Below are 16,640 nucleotides of genomic sequence, written 5' to 3' on the forward strand. Positions count from 1 at the left end.
AAGGGATTTTTTTTTTTTTTAGGCTCGTTTACAATGAGCAACTGTTTCTTCTGACAATCAACACTTGTGCGTGTCATACGGGCTGCCATTTCAACCCTGTCAAGGCATAATTTTTGGATGCTTGGTCCCCCCCAAGTCACTTTTTCATTACTTTTTTTTTTACCCCATAACACCGTGTGTGTTTAACCATCATCTGCCTCCGATTGCTTTCAGTTAAAATAGATGCTGTAACACAGTCCCAAATCCCTCTTACAATGGATACCAGTGACCCTGGTGTATTCCATAGAGTTACAATGGAGTTAGCAGCACCATACATTAAATCTGGTAGAAGTTATCATTGAGGAACCAAAGAAGGATGCAGAAGTGAACCAAGCCTATATCTTCTCTTCTGGTATGCAAGAAAGGAGTGAGCTATAAAATCAATTTTGTCATAGGAAGGTTTGCTGTGTTTTGTACTTTTTCTAAATAAATTCCTTTCAAACCTTCTGCCAAGGACATAGTCAAACTTTATAGAACTAATACAGAAAAGCTTTCTAGGTAAGTAAAAGTACAATAAAACAATAAAAAGGCTGACAGAATCTACAATAGTACCAAATCATTGCAGAAGGTTTCATTCTGTGAAGAGAGAATCAGTCATGGTCATATATTTAAATCCCTCCCAGCGAATAGTTAAAGTCTGGATTTACTGCTATGTGCGGCAGAGGACATAAAGATCACAATATGTGCTCCTCCATCTGAAGGTTATCTGGTTTGCAGGAGTTATGTCTGCTTTCTACAACCCCAACTCTGTATCCTAGAACTGCTTTGTAGAGAGAGAACTGCTCTATATAAAAGACCACTGATAGGTCTACTCAGGGGTAAACAACCTCCGACACTCCAGTTGTTGTAAAACTACAACTTCCAGCATGCTCCACACACTTCTTTGAGAGTTCATAGAACAGCGACAAAGGCATGCATGTTGGGAATTGTAGTTTCACAACAGTTGGAGTTCTGAAGGTTGCTGATCCCTGGTCTAGACTATGATATATTCAGAACCCCAGATAGAAATGAAATGACAAATAAAAAATTTACATTTCTAGTTCCTGTAAGTGAAGAGAAATTCAAATTTGGGAGACTATTTGGGAGAGAATATGTATGTACAATGTGTCACTTTTTGTATAGTACACAATTTAGTGGGTATTCTGTTGTAAAGTAGACGGTCACAGATATAACAAAAAACATGGATGAAGAGTCATTACATGTAGCAGAGCTAAGCTGGTCATAGGGCATCCCAATGTTGGCACTCCAACAACTCCAACCCCACATCCAGTGATGAATTATTCTGCAGCACCCCTACAGGGGAGACAAAGCATTACACAGTTCCCCTTGAACTCAATTGGCAGTGTATATAATGAATAGACCTGCTGGGTCCTCCAGCTATTTGTAGTTCCTCGATACTAATAGATGAGTGTCATGAATTCTGGACCCTTTTCTATAAAATGTAAATCCCTATTTGGGTATTTATATAGGGCATTCTAAACTAGACAATCACTTTAATTTCATATTTTAATCTTTGTACTCCATGAGAGTCATGATGGCAAACATTAGAAAATTTGAGTGGAAATAAAACTGGAGATATTTTATGCTTAGATTGACATTGATGAGCTCCTTCCTCTAAAACTAACTAGATGCCCCTAATAATTCCATACTGTTCGTATCTTAAAGGGGTTCTCTGAGATGATACAATAGCCAATCAATAGTTGATCGAGGGAGTTTGACTTCTGGGGTCCCCAGAATCAAATAAATAAAAATAAAGAGGGTGGGTTGCTAATCACAGGTGTCTATATTGAAAAACCACTGTGCCTGTGAAAGCATGGAAGTTGTTCTCCCAAAATCGCACATTGATGGCCTAGTCTAAGAAAATGCAAAATACTGGTTATGTCCTGGAGAACCCCTTTAAATGGGCTGTCTCCTGAACCTTTGTCCATATACCCTTTTATAGTATATGGGCATTATAGGAAGGGGATCCTCTGTTTGGGATTTCCCTAAATTAGACAGAACAGAATCACTCTGTACTAGCAACTCCCATTACATGGACTACCATTAACCTGAATAGCCATGTAACAGTGACCACTGCAGGGGATAGGCCTGATAAACTGGAGCTTCCAACTATAAAAATCAGCTGTTTGCCAGTGGTTCCATTAGAAGTACCTGAGACATTCAGTTTATCACCCGGTATGCACATTATCAAATGAGTTGATTTGGATGAGAAAGCCCCTTTAAGATTTCTTGAGGATTACAGACAGATATTCCAACTATTAAATGGTCACTAACTTTAACAAAACGCTGCATACAGTCGTGGCCAAAAGTTTTGAGAATTACATAAATATTGGAAATTGGAAAAGTTGCTTCTTAAGTTTTTATAATAGCAATTTGCATATACTCCAGAATGTTATGAAGAGTGATCAGATGAATTGCATAGTCCTTCTTTGCCATGAAAATTAACTTAATCCCATAAAAACCTTTCCACTGCATTTCATTGCTGTTATTAAAGGACCTGCTGAGATCATTTCTGTAATCGTCTTGTTAACTCAGGTGAGAATGTTGACAAGCACAAGGCTGGAGATCATTATGTCAGGCTGATTGGGTTAAAATGGCAGACTTGACCTGTTAAAAGGAGGGTGATGCTTAAAATCATTGTTCTTCCATTGTTAACCATGGTGACCTGCAAAGAAATGCGTGTAGCCATCATTGCGTTGCATAAAAATGGCTTCACAGGCAAGGATATTGTGGCTACTAAGATTGCACCTCAATCAACAATTTATAGGATCAGCGAGAACTTCAAGGAAAGAGGTTCAATTCTTGTTAAGAAGGCTTCAGGACGTCCAAGAAAGTCCAGCAAGCACCAGGATCGTCTCCTAAAGTGGATTCAGCTGCGGGATCGGAGTGCCACCAGTGCAGAGCTTGCTCAGGAATGGCAGCAGGCAGGTGTGAGCGCATCTGCACGCACAGTGAGGCGAAGACTTTTGGAAGAAGCAAAGAAGCCACTTCTCTCCAAAAAAAAACATCAGGGACAGACTAATCTTCTGCAGAAAATCTGGTGAATGGACTGCTGAGGACTGGGGCAAAGTCATCTTTCCGATTGTTTGGGGCATCAGGAAAAAGGCTTGTCCGGAGAAGAAAAGGTGAGCGCTACCATCAGTCCTGTGTCATGCCAACAGTAAAGCATCCTTAGACCATTCATGTGTGGGGTTGCTTCTCATCCAAGGGAGTGGGCTCACTCACAATTTTGCCCAAAAACACAGCCATGAATAAAGAATGGTACCAAAACACCCTCCAACAGCAACTTCTTCCAACAATCCAACAACAGTTTGGTGAAGAACAATGCATTTTCCAGCACGATGGAGCGCCGTGCCATAAGGCAAAAGTGATAACTAAGTGGCTCGGGGAACAAAACGTTGACATTTTGGGTCCATGGCCTGGAAACTCCCCAGATCTTAATCCCATTGAGAACTTGTGGTCAATCCTCAAGAGGCGGGTGGAGAAACAAAAACCCACTAATTCTGACAAACTCCAAGAAGTGATTATGAAAGAATGGGTTGCTATCAGTCAGGAATTGGCCCAGAAGTTGATTGAGAGCATGCCCAGTCGAATTGCAGAGGTCCTGAAAAAGAAGGGCCAACACTGCAAACACTGTCTCTTTGCATAAATGTCATGTAATTGTCGATAAAAGCCTTTGAAACATATGAAGTGCGTGTAATTATATTTCACTACATCACAAAAACAAGTGAAACAAAGATCTAAAAGCAGTTTAGCAGCAAACTTTGTGAAAACTAATATTTGTGTCATTCTCAAAACTTTTGGCCACAACTGTACATCAATAGTACAGGTGACTATAAGAAACTTTGTAATCTGTCTGAATAGAAAAAAATCCCTTGTTCTACAGTTATCAACTATCCCTCTCCCTCTTCCTTTTCCAAACTAACTTTTATCTAAAAAATGTATGAGAATTCCTTCTTGTGAAACAAAGAAGCTGCCTGCTCACTGAGGCATCAGAATACATCACCCCATTAAAGGCTATGGAGAGTGGAGGAGGGAGGGGTGATTTCTATCTCAGTCCAAGTGTTTTATTCACATCCATACAGGTCATTAGTTCTCCTCAATTATTCTCATCTGCTTCTGAGTGTGAGAAAACTAGGAAGCAGATTCTTCTCTACTTTCTTTTTGCAGTGGATGGAAACTAGTCTTCACCCTCCAGATATCAAAGGACTGCAAACTAACGATGACTAACTATTGCCGGAAACAAGTCATATAATGGCCAGAAGTTCTGTTATTTCTCATGTACACACCCTTTACTATAGGTCATTGCCAAGTCTGTTGAAAAGTTAGGTATGTATGAATGTTGTTTTCAAGGAATAAACCTCCACAAGCAAACATTTATTGTAACTGCTGCATACAAAGCTACTATTCTGTTATCAAATGCATGCAATAAAAATAACCTATATCAATGTCTTCAAATAAGGTTGTTCTGTCTCATCTTATGCTTCACGGGTAATATAAGGGTAATGAAAAACAAGACATGGGCCCCAGTTACGCTGGATTAATTCAGTTTATACTGCCAGTGATCTGCATCCAAATTGTTTTCCTTTCTCAGTTTTTAAAGTCTTTTAAGCAAGGATATGTATGCTACAAGAGTTGTCAGGCCAGAAGTAATATTTTTTTATATATTTTTTTTTCATAACCACTCAACTTTACTGACAACTATTTTCTCAGTTTGCGCTAGGCATTATTTATTACGGTTATATTTAAAAAGTGACATAGTGGGCTGATTGTTAAATAGGGAACAGCGTCTAAAAAGCAGTAACTTGGGAAGGAGACTAAGCAGAACAGTGTGTTACATGCACAGAAAAGCCTGAGATGGGATATACAGAATCATTTATTCATAACCAGTCCTGTGAAATATGGCTGCACTTAGAGCTGGGCACATGGCGTCCTCTTTGTGTTTAACACACATATTCATTAGAGACCAGTAAAAATTCCTTCTGTTGCTTCCGAGGAATATGAGAGAGTTCTATGCTCAAGCTGAATGAATGATCTGTCCCTGGATATGCTTCCTGGCAATGTAGGATAATCATAGATTTCGAATTGTACTTTCTAATGAAGACTGCAAATTTACATGGTTTTGACACAACCTCAGAGATGGCAGTGTAATGCACTCATAATAACTCATCCAGTGAAAGAAAGTACATTTGTTTTTCTCAGTGTTATCTTTGAAGTGAATACCTTTAAAAAACACCAGCAGGATTAACCCTATTGAACCAGACATGATGCCTGGTAGGGTTGACTCTGCTCATTAAAGTGATACCTGCCTTGTAATAATCAGAAAATGCAAATTAGGGCTTCAATGCATCCAGGGGCGTGGCCTAGCCCCTCAGTGCACCTCACTGCTATATATGCCTGAGTCTGACCATTCACTACTTGCACCTGCACAGATGAGGAACCCAGATCAGGTGTCTTCATTACGTAAATGATCCCCTTTTCTTCTGTTTTATGTACTAAAATACAGACGAAAAGCAGTAGAAGACTGGAGGCAGCATTCTGGGATTAGTGATAAATCTTTTTATTCATTCTAGTTCTAGCACTTCATCTCACACAATGGAGCCTTTTTCTACCTTCCTACAATTCCCTTAATCTGATAATTGATCATTTGGATAATCAGACACTTATTCCCAGTACAAAACTATAATATAATGTGAAATTTTCAAAGACTTGTATTAGAACAAGTAATAGCTGCTGAAACAACAAAGGTAAAGTAGTACATTTTATGTTAGTATTTTATTTAAAACATTCTACCTAAAGGGTATTTCCGCCAGGGGTGCTTCCATACCTTTTTTGAGGCATTTTTTTCAAACATTAATTATTATTATTATTTTTTTTACAAAACACTTAGGGCTCTTTCAGATGAGCGGATGCCGTGCGGATAATCCACTGCATGGAAGAGAGCCAAGCCCCACTCCGGACAGCAGAGACCCAGAGCATTAACATGACTGATAATGCTCTGTGCCTCTCTGTGATCTTTTTACTACAAAATTACGGTGACAACTTTAACTCACGGTGATTTTGTAGTAAAAAGGTCACAGAGAGGCACAGAGCATTATCAATCATGTTAATGCTCCGTGTCTCTGCTGTCCCGAGCGGGGTTTGGCACTCTTTCACGCAGCGGATTACCCACACAGCATGCGCTGGGAAGACACCTGGAAAATACAGTACCACACAAACAAACACAAAATCAGCACTGTTTGTAGGACATGTTACAGTTTGTTATTGGCCAGCATATAACTTCTGGTTGCAGTGTTTTGTGCTTCAAAAATGCAGTGTGCGAAAAAGAAACGCTATGTGTGCTGTAAGGAGTCCCTGCTCTTTTCTCTGGAGTCCTACAGTTTGAAGTCTGACATGAAGGGGGAATCCTTGAGGATACACCTGAATTTATAACTTTTATTACTATTTTTTTTAAACCAGATTGTATCTGCTGGATATTTAATCAAGGACCTGCTGTATAGGAAGCAGAAACCCTACCAGTCAAGCCACAGGCTTAACTTAGTCAGTGGAAGGATCTTACTTGACTAAAAACCTCAACAACATTCTTCTCATACATAATGTACTGTTATCTACAGATACATTTTGCTATACACATACCAGTACATTGTGTTTATTTAAAGAATAACAGCAGAAGTTTATTTAGCAATTTCAAAAAACCTACAAAAACATATCTTTATATACATGTATGTGTAATACAGTTCTGGCCTCCTGTGAACAAGGGAGACATAGCAGAGCTGGAGAGGGTTCAGAGGAGGGCAACTAAAGTAATAACTGGAATGGGGGGACTACAGTACCCTGAAAGATTATCAACATTAGGGGTATTCACTTTAGAAAAAAGACGACTGAGGGGAGATCTAATTACTATGTATAAATATATCAGGGGTCAGTACAGAGATCTCTCCCATCATCTATTTATCCCCAGGACTGTGACGAGGGGACATCCTCTGCGTCTGGAGGAAAGAAGGTTTGTACACAAACATAGCAGAGGATTCTTTACGGTAAGAGCAGTGAGACTATGGAACTCTCTGACTGAGGAGGTGGTGTTGGTGAGTACAATAACGGAATTCAAGAGGGGCCTGGATATATTTCTGGAGCGTAATAATATTACAGGCTATAGCTACTAGAGAGGGCTCATTGATTCAGGGAGTTATTCTGATTGTCTGATTGGAGTCGGGAAGGAATTTGTTTCCCATAAAATGAGCAAACTTGGCTTCTACCGCACAGTTTTTTTTTTCTTTTGCCTTCCTCTGGTCCAATTTGCAGGGTAACAGGCTGATCTGGATGGACAGATGTCTTTTTTCAGCCTTACGAACTATGTTACTCAATTCTGACTGTTGATATGGGCCCCATCATTTATTTGTACACCCCTGCCTTCCAGTCCAGTAGAACAAGACATAACCTGTATCGGTATCCTTAGGCAGATATTGAAGAATACATAACATGGTAGACCAAGTATGTAGATTACTGTATTCATAATTGTGTCCTATGTTTAACTTCTTTTTAGTATGTTTAGAGCACCAGTTGGCACTTGGCATACAGGATATGGCAAAGAAGAAAGACTCGCGGTGCACTACGGAATCTTCTAAAAAATAAAAGCATCAAACATGTGATGTGTTTTGGCTCTACCTGAGACTTTCAGGCACGTCTGAAAAAGGCTCAGGTACAGACAAAATTTGTCATTGGTTTGATGTCTTTATTTTTCTGTTGATGGGATAAGCCTAAGTTTATTTTGCAGTGTCCGTCATTCTTCCATAATTCATTTTATGGTGTGTAGTACTTGGTATAGTTAGCAAAGGGTTTAAAAGATATGTCTAAATTCATAATTTCCTCTGTTTGAGTTTTTGCAATTCATACTAGCACTATAAATTATATCTGACAATTGGTTAAACTACATGGGCCAAATGACATTTTTCATGCTCAAAATGTGCTTATGACTTCTGCAAAAACCCTGCTTTATGTGGCTGTCCAATAAACCATATAACGGTCTATAAAACCACTGTCTTTCCTCCTCAAACTGTAGTGGCTGGCGTATCTCACCCAGCATGATGCTCCTTTCCAGCAGACTGACAAGTGACTAGGCAGAGCATATGAGGACACATATTAGATTAATCAAAATAATAAAATACTCTCAGAAAATATGTTTTCGTGTATTATTGCAAAATTCAAGGCAGCCAGAAGAGTTTTATTAAAGGACTGGAAGATTAAAGATACATAATTTACATAGTTTGTACTACAGCATTTTCCTCCATGAATTTCCCTATATATGCTCAAATATATTTCCCTGGCAACATTTTTTTAGTATCATTTTTTGTGCTTGGCTGCCAATCTGTTTTTAAATTAAAAGCTAACTTTCTTCCTACTCTTCTTCATCCCCTTTGGTCAATAGTAATCTATTTTTACTTACTTTTTTATTTCTCATAATAAAAGCTCTGTCAAATTAAAAAGTCAGGGAAAAACAAGATCAATCTTTTTATGATTCAGAATATTATGAAGTTCTTATTTTTCTATTTCTTATATTTCTAAACTTTTCATAGAATTACTGCTACCGTATCCTCGTGGTTATATGCAGGTAAATTTTGTTATACAGATCCTTAGGCGTCTCACAATGTGCAGTATGCTAGATATTATCCAGTCAGAAATGTGTCTAACATTTTAGTGAATTGATTTCGAGCTCTGAGCACCCCTTTTGAAATGCAATATTTCTCTCACCATACCTGGAGCTTAGGCAAACCCTTCCTGATGCAACAACTGAAATGTGCTGAGCCAACCAGATGTCTGCTCTCCTCCCTCTCTCACAGCACATGGTCTAAGACACACAGAGAAAAAGAATCTGCAGTCCTCGTCCCTGCCTTCCATTTATTACATCACTCTTAGGCCTCATGCACACGGCCGTTGTTTTGGTCCGCATTCGAGCCGCAGTTTTGGTGGCTCAGATGTGGACCCATTCACTTCAACGGGGCCGCAAAAGATGCGGACAGCACTCTGTGTGCTGTCCGCATCCGTTGCTCTGTTCCGTGGTCTGCAAAAACAATATAACCTGTCCTATTCTTATCTGCGTTTTGCGGACAAGAATAGGCAGTTATATTAAAGGCTGTCCATGCCGTTCCGCAAAACACACAACTGTCGTATGCATGTAGCCTTAATGGATTTTGACGAGGGGATGGATTTTGAGAGTGACGTGGTTTCATGGTTGACAAGCCAGGAGAACAACAGACTACTGAAAGGTTAGGAAGATGATGCTATTGCCTAATAAAATATATTACAATTGTGTTCAAATATACTACTGATCTGTGACAACAATTAGTAGACAATGATGTACTTGTGTGAGGGCTTGTTATTTTTTTTGCGGTAGTTTTCATTGGCACCATTTTTGGGTACATGAACCTTTTTACAATTTTTATAAAAAATTTGGCTGGTGGAACAAAAACAAATTTTGGCAGATTTTTTATTTTTTTTTATGTTGTTCATCGTAAAGATTAACCGCTTCAGAACCCTATGATTTTCCATTTTTGCTTTTTCATTTTTCACTCCCTGCCTTCCAGAAGCCATAACTTTTAGTAGTATCATTTGCTATTGCATACAATGTCGTGGGAAGTGGAAAAAATTCCAAATTAAATGGAATTGGAAAAAAATGGGATTCTGCCACGGGTTTATAGGTTTTGTTTTTACAGGTGTTCCGTATGTGGTAAAACTGTCCAGTTGCCTTCATTCTCTGGGTCAGTACGATTATGGCAAATATCGGCATATATCTGATAATAAATGACCCCCTATGCATCTAAAATGCATAGTGAGAGTAGATTTTTACATTAACTTTTAATCCTCATAAAAAATCTCTACTTCATGCCGCTGGCCTTTAATGAAAACTTCTGTTTCATATTGTAGACGTGAAAGCTGTAATGACAGCTAAATCAGGGCCTGTCAATTATTGCAAAAAATTAATTAATCCGTTAATGCACACATTGATTAAATCGTACTTCAAAAGGCGTGTAGATGGGGGTGATCCATTAATTTCACTTGAGATGACAGGCACATAGGCTGAGCAAATGCTTTTTCAGTGAAAATACTTTATGGGTAGTTGCCTTAGCCGTCGCTGTTAATCTGATTTTATTAGGCAGAGAAGCTCGAGCAAATTTTGGTTTACAGATTGCGTCTTTGAAGAGGAAAGCATAAATTATTTGTGGAAGGAAGTTATCAGAGCTTTAAGAAGTAATATTTTCTGGCATCTAAGTTTAAAGCATACAATTCCCTTTTAGCAAAATGTTTGATCAAATTATTTTACCGGCTCTTAATTACAGGGTATTTTTTTTCTAAACTTGATTCAGTTCTGTTTTTGTGGATCAAAGTGTACAGCTTCCAGTCATCTTTGTAATTTTTGAAAGGTTGAAAGGATGATTAATTTGAATGTGAAAAGTATTATTTTGTTACTACTGCTCACATAGACATCAAAATAAAGTTTATCCAGGAATTACTAAAATGTAACTTGTCGGTCTCCAAATATACATTGTTGACTCAAAGTATAGTAGCTTGTCGGGCCCCAAGGTAACACGTAAACTTGCTAGGAAACATGCTCTTTTCCAGTTCTAAAGCAACCAGCCACCTTCCCAATTGTATTGATCTGCCATGCACTGTTTGTACTTAGGTCAGTATTAGTATAGATCGAATCGAAGTGAAACAATTTGATTTGCCACAAATCTGAATTTCCTTGCGCATCGTGATAACAATTTTTTTCCTAAAATGGAGGCTACATGTGTTACAAAGTGAAAGTAAGAAACCCGGTAACTCTATATGACCCATAATGCCGACCAGCCAATTAGCAAGTAGCCATTCCCTGTCATGTCACAGCCCTATAAATGCCTCATCCTGTGTGATCGCCGCCATTTCACTGTGAACTGAACATAGGGAGATACGTGGCAAACGCTAGGGACAGTGTCTTAGAAAGCTTTTAATTGTAGAATATTGGATAGGGACTGTCATGGAACCATGAACCAGACGTACAACAAGAGATAAGTGGAAATAAGAAGGCTTTATTGAAAATCAAGCTGTAAGCAAAAGTCCAAACGGATGGCTAAACCGAAGCAGGGTCTTGCGTAGCCAGAGGTCAGGAACCAGAAGGGTAGTCAGACGAAGCCTGGATCAGGAACCAGCAGGGTAGTCAGACGAAGCCAGGATCAGGAACCAGCGGGGTAGTCAGACGAGGCCAGGATCAGGAACCAGAAGCAGCAGCAGTCTTAGAAGCATGTGAGCACAGGAGGATCAAGCAAGGAACTGAAGCCACAGACCTCCTATATATATGAGCTAGACATCCAGCTCCTCCCAGTGGGAAGGAGAAGCCGCAGGGTGGGAGGCTACAAGAAACCCAGAAACCAAGATGGCCGCCAGCACATGTCAAACGAAGGAGAACGGCAAGAAGGTAAGACCATGACAGGGACAGTGCAGTAACAGTGTAGGGAGATCATGTGGAGAGTTTTTAGACACTGGGGAGAGCATAGGGAGGCTGCAGGGACAGTGCAGGCTCAATGTAATTGCCCTGTGCATCTTGTTCATCTGCTAAGTCATTCATTGTTGATCTTTTCTGTTATACATAGACATACTATGCATCAGACTTATTGTCAAAAGGCGGTATAATATATAGGCACATTTATCTAGTTTATCTGCTGCACCATTTATACTGAATCTGTTCTGTTATAGAAAGACTTACTGTGCATCATACTCAGCGTCAACAGGTGGTCTAATATAAAGGCATGTTTATATAGTTCATCTGCTGAGCCATTCATACTTAATCTGTTTTGTTATAGATAGACTTACTGTGCATCAGAATCAGTCTCAACAGATGGTCCAATATTTAGGTGCGTTAATCTAATTCACTTGCTGCACCATTTATATTTTATCTGTTCTGTTATAGATAGACACTAATTAATAGACAAGCAATTAAATTAGGCCTTGATTAAAAAATTGGGGTGATACACCTGTCTCGTTCTACTGTTTGTAGCGTGTCCACACTGATTAATAGATAACCAATTCTATTAGGCCCTGATTCACAAATTGGGATGATACACCTGTCTCGTTCTACTGTTTGTAGCGTGTTTACACTGATTAATAGATAAGCAATTCTATTAGGCCCTGATTCACAAATTGAAGTGATACACCTGTCTCGTTCTACTGTTTGTAGCGTGTCCACACTGATTAATAGATAACCAATTCTATTAGGCCCTGATTCACAAATTGGGATGATACACCTGTCTCGTTCTACTGTTTGTAGCTTGTTTACACTCATTAATAGATAAGCAATTCTATTAGGCCCTGATTCACAAATTGGGGTGATACACCTGTCTCGTTCTACTGTTTGTAGCGTGTCCACACTGATTAATAGATAAGCAATTCTATTAGGCCCTGACTTACACATTTATTGGTAATCTAGGAGGAAGTAGTGGCACTCACTGGGGCTCTGGTGATTGCCGCAGCTTCCTCACACAGCTGATCAGTGGAGGTGCCAGGAGCCAAACCCCAGCAGATCTCATATTGACTACCTATTCTGTGGATAAGTCATCAATATGAAAATCCCAGAGAACCCCTTTAAATATTGTCAGTGCTATACCACATGTATTTTAACTATGAAATAAGCTTTGAATAGTTTTCCACTAACAACTCTAATATCCTATTCACAAGATAGGGGATACTTGTCTGATCCCAATGCTGGCGATCAGAAAAACAGGGGTCCCAGAATGTGAATAGAGTGGTGGTGGGCATGCATGGCCATTCATGTCTATGGGACTGGAAGAGATAGTGCTGATAGCACCAAACCTCCATAGTGGTTAATGAAGCAGTGGTCACATGTGCACTACTCTTCCATTCACATTGGGAACTATTATATGGGTTTTGTCTGAGATTGCAATTTATCATCTTTCAGGTGAATAAAGATAAGGCACAATGTCACACATAGCCCAAAAGAGGCCCTGTCTCTGCAAAAAGGAAAAAAAATAAAAAAACATGAAAATATAACTTTCTGGTAGTACTTGAGGATTGATATGAGAGACCTGTCATAGTTTGCGTATAACTGCAATAATATCTGCACAGTTCATCATTCCGAGTACACGCACAGCACACGGGGGAAGGGGGGTGAATTAGTCAATGACCATATACTGTACGTTTTTCAATTTCTTTCTTGCAGAAGGCTCCACAGTTCCTGTTTATTGCACTTTTTCACCATTGAGATCTTCTTCTTCTTCTTTTTTATTTTTTTAATTTCTGGATAAAGTGAATCTTCACTTTAATTGCTCCCCGTACATCGGCAGTCTTACAGACACATGAGCAGGTTGTATTCAATACATTACTGAACCAACAGCCTCCAATAGATAATACTGACATCTCTTCCAGAGAAATGCATAATACATTTTCCCCTAACTGGCATTTTGTTTCAGATATTTTCCTCAAACCCTCTCTTAATCTGCTCAGTTTACCTGGAAATGATTCTCGGGATGGAAGAGAACTTGGAAGCATCCATCAGGGATGGCTATTTTCTGAGGATGGGGCCACTGGGTGTATCCTCCTGCCAAATGTCAATAACCTCTCCTCCCCCAGAAGGTGTTATTTCAGGTCTATAAAATTCACATGGTGACAGTTCTCATCCACAGGCATTAATGACATCTGCTGGAAGCTAACCCAGCTAGGTGTAAACATCCTTAGGCTCCTGAACAGGCCGACGCAGCGTCTTTATCTCAGCTCATCCATTAGAAAAGGAACTGAACAATGTAAAACAATTGAGAGACTGAGCAAAGCAATTACACCAAGGTGAAAATACAGAGTATATATAGAACAATTATACGGGCGCCAGCAGTGGAACTACTGTGAAGATCTGTTTCCACCTTCCAGCTTTGTGACGATTGAAAAGTAAGTAAAATTTAGCGCAATACATATTACTAGCTCCTTTCTAGTTCAGTCACAGAATGTCTCCTGCACGATCTATTGCACTGAATATATTAAAGTATAGTTCAATTATTCAGACTAAATTAAATAGAATTTCTATTATCTAGAATCTATTCAAGTAGAGTGCAGTTAAAAATGATCCTGCATTTCCCACATTGACCATAGAGTTCTCCTCATTATTGATTACAAGAGAAAGTGCTTAGTAAGCGCTTTCTTTATATGCTTCCCTTTGCCTGATACTAAATGCAGTTATGGCTGTGAAACCTTTCAGGTTTGTTCAATGAAACATGAGAAAACTAATTAGGAATAAAAAAAAAAGGTATGAAATTCTGCAATAAGGCTGCAAACAGTGGTACAGTATGAGTAAAGAGGGCATGTAGAATAATTTTATCAGCGGAAAGCATAAGGCTATTTGATAGAGACATTAGGGGGGATAAAAGGGATGTGCCACTAATATAAATGTATCCCGCCCAAAAGATATCGTTGTTATATCACTTTACCCAAATACCACCTATCAAGCCTATCTTATTCTAAAGTTATTAGCCTACCCTTGAACCCAGTGGCAAATCAGTTTTTATTTCAGTTCCTGTAGGTTACGTCCTGTAGTGGAGCCCTGTAATACAGGACGCACATGCTCACAGCGCTTCTTCTTCTTCCATTCAATAACCACTCTTCTATATGCAGTGTCAGTTACATGTCAGTTACAGTGTCGGTTATGGATGGATAGACAGACAATAGACAGATCAAAGAAAGATAGATTAGATAGATAGATAATAGATAGATAAACAGGGGATAGATAGATAGATAGATAGATAGATAGATGGATAGATAGATAGATAGATAGATAGATAGATAGATAAACAGGGGATAGATAGACAGATAGATATGACATAGATAGATAATAGATAGATAAACAGGGGATAGATAGACAGATAGATAGATAGATAGATAAATAATAGATAGATAGAAAAGTGAACTGGTAGAAAGGTAGAAAGTGAGCTGGTTAGTGTCACATGTCCTGCTAATGATGGGAGCCTTAGAGGGTCACAACCCCTTTAATCATTAGTATTTTGCACCAAATGTCTCAAATGTCAATTTATTAACCATCAACCAACTTCTATCTAATGTGTATGGCCAATAGTGTTGATCACGAATATTCAAATTTTTATTGCGAATATAGGTACTTCGAAAATTCGCGAATATTTTGAATGTAGTATATTCGTAATTTTGAATATTCATTTTTTTTTTAATTAGTACACATGATTCCTCCCTGCTTCTAGCTTGTGGCCAATGAGAAGGCTGCAGTATATTTGACTTTAGGAGTAGTGTTTGCGAATTTTCGTAATACGAATCTTTTATTGCAAATTTTTCAACTTACAACTATTAGACAAAGAAGATTATAGCACTATATTAGCAAAATTGCTCTATATTCGTTTTTTTTTTTATATTTGCTATATTGCTATATATTCTTGTTTTAGAATATTACGAATATTCGAAAAACGAAGTTATAGCAATATAGCGAATATTCTAAAAAAAAATTAATATAGAGCAATTTAGCTAATATAGTGCTATAATCTTCTTTGTCTAATAGTTGTAAGTTGAAAAATGTGCAATAAAAATTAGCATTACGAAAATTTGCATATTACACAATCATTACTTTGCCGATTTTTCGAGTATAAAATCGTAGAATATAACGAATATTCGAATTTGCGAATATTCGACGAATATTCTACAAAATATTCGCGAAATATTGCAAATTCAAATATGACCCCTGCCGCTCATCACTTTTATAGCAAAGGTAAGGAAGCACATCTCTGTACTCACCTGAATGACCCCCGTGTAATATTACATTTCCTTTGCAGCACTGCTGGCCAGAAAAATCTTTACTGGGCCAAAACAACCAGGGCTGCCAATTGTCACAGGGGCTGCCAATTGTCACAGGGGCTGCCTTTGGAAAAGGTTCATCTTTGATGAGGAAACCTCTTTAAGCAGAGTTTTTACCAGTATTGTGACTCCTCTGGGAGTATGATGGGTCTTATACCCGACACATTAAAACTGAATACAACTGTAAAGGCCAAAAAACGAACAATGACATAGGGAACAGATTAGACTTCTCTAATGACACGGCAGCAATATGCTAGCCTTGCTTTATCAGGCAGCACTGCCTTGTCTTACACTGGTACCGAGACAAACATCAAGGGACAAAGCGCAGCATTACAGTGGTTTACAGTGAGCTGAATATGCTACACACAGACATGATGGATTTTCTCCAAATGTCTTTGTATATTGCTTTTATTACCTTGTGTTCATGATTGAATATTATTTTTGGAGTGTTTTGTTTCAGGTAATGATTTAATCTAAATCCAAAATAGTCAATTACGATACAGCTTTTCCCTGACGCCTGCTTCTGGCAAGAATGATTAGAATGATACATTACAATATAATTGTGATGGAAAAAAATAATAATATATGCAGTTTCCTTATTAAAAAAACAAACAAACAAATATATAATCCCTTGGAAATGTGTTTTATAATATACTGCAAGCCACACGCTTTACCAAAGTCATATTACGTTGTATGCCTGGAATAACTAGGATCATGTAGAAACATTAATGCACTTGTATTATTGCCATTATGGT

General features: G+C 38.5%; 1 protein-coding gene across 1 annotated transcript in view; it reads right to left on the reverse strand.

The window, feature by feature from the left end:
* CLSTN2 (calsyntenin 2) overlaps positions 1-16,640 on the reverse strand; it is a 1,274,585-nt gene that overhangs the window by 518,527 nt on the left and 739,418 nt on the right. The window lies entirely within an intron of this gene.

This window comes from Bufo gargarizans, chromosome 4, assembly GCF_014858855.1.
Source record: "Bufo gargarizans isolate SCDJY-AF-19 chromosome 4, ASM1485885v1, whole genome shotgun sequence".
Taxonomy (NCBI): domain Eukaryota; kingdom Metazoa; phylum Chordata; class Amphibia; order Anura; family Bufonidae; genus Bufo; species Bufo gargarizans.